Source organism: Portunus trituberculatus, chromosome 31 (genome assembly GCF_017591435.1).
Source record: "Portunus trituberculatus isolate SZX2019 chromosome 31, ASM1759143v1, whole genome shotgun sequence".
NCBI lineage: Eukaryota > Metazoa > Arthropoda > Malacostraca > Decapoda > Portunidae > Portunus > Portunus trituberculatus.
The window spans coordinates 8,381,646-8,386,645 of NC_059285.1; positions in this window are offsets into that span (position 1 = coordinate 8,381,646).

Here is a 5,000-nt window from a genome sequence, read left to right on the forward strand (position 1 = left end):
TATTACACTCATGAGACCGAAGCATTATCCCCCCCGTTTCTCTCTCTCTCTCTCTCTCTCTCTCTCTCTCTCTCTCTCTCTCTCTCTCTCTAATTAGGGACATTTCTCTCGTTTCACATTACGTTCTCTCATTCCGTCTTGATTACAGAGGGAACACGCTCCTTAAATATTTCTTGTCGGATGCCGCCTTTGATAAACAAGGCTTAATAAAAGACCACTTAAGTCCTACGTTCTGCGGGTCGTGTGGTCGTGTTTCCCCGGCGCTGGCGTTTACCTACAACTAACGACTGTATCCCCATCACAGAACAGCGCAGGGGATTATCCTAAATACGATTGCGCGTTTTGACGGTATGTGATCTTTACTCTGCACGATATTAAGCTGTCTTCATTTAAGTTTTTGTTGGTAAAAGGATGTAATTACATTCTAATGGCGATTATATAGAGTAGCAAGTACCTGCCCCACCAAACAATGCAGTCAAGTGCTTATATAGTAAAGAATTGTTATTTTATAGTAATTTGGCGTGTTTGTTGTCTAAAATAAATCCATTGGTGAGTTATATTCTTTTTGAGACTTGACAGCTTCGTGTAATACTGTGATGGGGAATAAACGTTTAAAGTGCAAGATAATATTAGTGGCCTTCTAGTGTGAAAGTTCTACTCATTTTAATTTTACTCATTGTGATCCCATCCACGATCCAGTAACTCCTCTGCACACACACACACACACACACACACACACACACACACACCTTCCCTCTTCTCTACTCGTCATCTCAGTATAAATAAGCGTATAACTCTTTCTATGGTTTAATAATGAAATCTATATACTAGGTCAGATTACGTTTGTTGTTATTGTTACAAGTGAAGCTGAATAGTAACAAAAATAAAAAAGATATTCAGTTTGCAACATCACACAGAACTCACTTTTTGTATATTTACTATCATTATTTTTTTTTCTATGTATGTATGGCGTTCCAATTTTTAATCAACGCACGATAGTTCACAGAGATTTACGCATGCGGGATATCTTTTTAATTACAGCAAATTTATGCATCACTGACCATCACTGCTATGCGTGCGGAGCGACTAACAAAACTGTACATGACCTAGCAATTGTTTAACTCTCGAAACATCATACTGCATCGCTAGAAAGGTTGTTTTTTGGGGGAGTATCCACACACACACACACACACACACACACACACACACACACACACACACACACACACAGAGAGAGAGAGAGAGAGAGAGAGAGAGAGAGAGAGAGAGAGAGAGAGAGAGAGAGAGAGAGAGAGAGAGAGAGAGAGAGAGAGAGAGAGTATAATGAAGACATATTAATTGTCAGAAACGCCAAGTAATATGTAAGAGAAAATTAATCTGATTGTTGTTAAAAAAAAAATAATTAATTTTACGGTAAAAAAAATCTCATAATACAACAAGGTTTGTTCTACTTAAACTGCTAGCAGCAGCAGCAGCAGTAGCAGTAGAAGTAGTAGTAGTAGTAGTAGTAGTAGTAGTAGTAGTAGTAGTGGTAGTTGTAATAGTAGTAGTAGTAGTAGTAGTAGTAGCAGCAGCAGTAGTAGTAGTAGCAGTAGTAGCAGCAGTAGTAGTAGTAACAGTAGCTGTAGTAGCAGCAGTAGTAGTAGTAGTGGTGGTGGTGGTGGTGGTGGTGGTGACAGTGGTGGTGGTGGTGGTGGTGGTGGCAGCAGTGGCAGCAGTAGTGGTGGTAGTGGTGGTGGTGGTAGTGGTGGCAGTGGTGGTGGTGCAGCAGCAGCAGCAGCAGTAGTAGTGGTGGTAACAGTGGCAGTGGCAGTAACAGCAGTGGTGGTGGCAGTGCTAAAGTAGTAGTAGCAGTACTAGTAGTAGTAATAGCAGTACTAGTAGTAGTAGTAGCAGTACTAGTAGTTGTAGTAGCAGTAGTAGTAGTAGTTGTAGTAGCAGTACTACTACTACTACTACTAGGTGTAGTAGTATTAGCAGTAGTAGTAGTAGTAGTAGTAGTAGTAGTAGTAGTAGTAGTAGTAGTAGGTGAACAACCATAAGAAGAGGAACTAGAATTTTCACATTTTTCTCTTCCTGAAACAGTCTGCCAATACTTTTCCTTCTCTTGTTTGATTCCTGTACAGAAGCCATACCCGTCCATATATGAAGCACTACTCTCTTATACTGGAAGCTCAACACACTTAATTCTTGTAAAGAGGTTAGAGTTAAAACTTTTTTCTCTTATCTAATCCACTAAAAAACTACCTTAATCATCCACACAGCATTATATAACTCACTAATTTCTATTATTGTTTCAAAAGTTACTGTTCTTGCAATTGATAATAACAACAAAGTAACAACAACTACTACTACTACTGCTTTTGCTAGTATCACTAACACAGCAGAAACTACAACTACAGACGATTATGAAGCACGCCTCGCTGGAGTAATGTTTCCCCTCACCGTTTAAAAAAGAGAGACGCGACTCGAGATGGGCAATAAATCCCTGTAATCCGGGTTGCCTGCTCTCTTGTTGTATCTCAGCGTCGTGTCTGACTTACTCGCCTTCCGGGATTACAGTCGCCACCTGCAGACCTCGCTCGAGACACACTAACGCTATGTAACGTGAGTAATTCCCCGAGGCACCTCCTAGATATGTAGTACGAGACCATTGCTTGGCTCAAGGTATTCTAGGTGGATAGTGCTTCAGTTCCCGTTCAGTACCAATCCTCCCTGGCCTCGTAGAAAGTGAAAGATTGAACCCGAAGATAGTATGCGCTACGCTCATTAAGTAAGTGAGGAGTTTTGGAATCGTGTTTTTTTTTTTTCTTTCTTTTTTTTATGTAGGATGTAACATGTTTCAAGTTCATATTGAATAAATATTTACAGGAAATGGCTTCTCTCTCTCTCTCTCTCTCTCTCTCTCTCTCTCTCTCTCTCTCTCTCTCTCTCTCTTGAACACTATCTACGCGATTGTGAATGTGTAAACACTTTCCGTGAAAAGTGCAATATATCGAACCCAACACTACCTGATCTTGCAAAACACTTTCTGAACATTCTAACAGAAACACTAAGTGCCCATCCAAAATTTTGTGATATTGATAAATAAACAGAAATGTACATAATATCATGCATTAAACCCTAGTCCTTTCCATTTCCATGTATGTAAATATAGAAACCACAATAACAATGTATATATGATTTCTTTCGCAATGTTAAACTGATGAGACTGGCCAAGTGCAAAAACAGTCTCTTTCACATGTATTGTACCATATTACATCTTGTGAATAAAAGTTGAGAATCAGAATCTCTCTCTCTCTCTCTCTCTCTCTCTCTCTCTCTCTCTCTCTCTCTCTCTCTCTCTCTCTCTCTCTCTCTCTCTCTCTCTCTCTCTCTCTCTCTCTCTCTCTCTCTCTCTCTTTAAAGTTTTAACATAACATAAAACTTGCTCGTATACATTTCTTATAGGTTATATAGTGATCTACGTATTCTCACTGTCTTTTCTGGAATGTTGGTGAAAGGAGATGTGTGTGGGAAGAAAAGTATGTTCTATTATTACTGTGTTCTCTCACGCCTGCGATTCGTGGTGTGTTGGCATGTGCACCTAAAAACATAAGAGAATTTTCCAAAAGCTATCAGTCCTACACGTTACGATCCATGCATGAAAGACGCTTACCTAAACAATGTACTTTGTAATAGCTTATTCTATTTGTCACACATAGTAGTCAATTATACCTGATAAATGGCATCCTTTTCACATGCACGAACGCACTTGAGTAAAATATTAAAATGTCATAAAAAAAGGAAGATGTGTTCTGTTTAATACTACTGTGTGTGTGTGTGTGTGTGTGTGTGTGTGTGTGTGTGTGTGTGTGTGTGTGTGTGTGTGTGTGTGTGTGTGTGTGTGTTTGCTGGAGAAAATAAAGAAACATGGAAGACACGAAGAAAAAAAGGCGGGGAAATGGGAGAGGGTGGGGAAGGTATGCGAAAAAGGAAAGCAGGGCCACAGGTGTGCTGCTTCCCACGTGAATAACATAAGAAAATAATAAAAAGACCAGCCAGGGAGAAAAAAAAAAGTGCAATAACCAAGTTTGACAAATGGTCCGTGAAATTCGCCCAGTGTGTGTGTGTGTGTGTGTGTGTGTGTGTGTGTAGTGGAGAGTGTAAAGGCCTTTGAGTTGAGTAGAGCATACGAAACAAGTTTGAATACAGAGTAGGAGAGAGAGAGAGAGAGAGAGAGAGAGAGAGAGAGAGAGAGAGAGAGAGAGAGAGAGAGAGAGAGGCGGGGAAAGATAGAGTGGTGAGAGGTAAAGGATGGAAGGAGAAGTAATGCTGAGTAGTAAATTCTTATTATGCTTCTGTATTGTAGTTGTTTCTTGAAGGAGTCTCTTTGGAATAACAGGATTTGTGAAATGCTCATTAACACGTGGAACTTATAACGTTTTACTTTTTTATTCATATCCTCTCATGTATTTTTTTTTTTATAATCTAACATTATTTTCATTGTAATCTAAAATTACTGCTGCAAAAAACATATATATAATTGTGCTTAAAACTTAACCTAAATTCCGGTCCTGCTCCCTTAACTATTTCTTCCCAAATCTAACACAACATTAGACACCGCTGATGTTAAAAAAAAATCATATCCATGTATTATTTATTTACTAACATTTTCATCGTTTTTCTTTTTCTTTTTTTCTTAAGGGACAGCATTTTTATCACTCGCTCAAATATCAAAAGCGACTCACTTCAAACTCAATAAAATGAACGAAATCCTGCATAAAAGTCAGGACCCGCCGCGTGACGGTACGAGTTTTCTCACGCCATCCGAAAACAGATCAAAGAGACATTGCAAAAAGGAGGGACAAAGAACAAGATCCTCAGTCTGTTAGTTCTCCGTGACGGCCCCGGACGCCTCGCCTCACGCTCCTTCCATTTTTCAGAATAATCATAAAACGTCTTACTTTCCAGGCACCGAAAGAGGCCATTCATCTCATTTATTGGACTCTCTCCTTTTT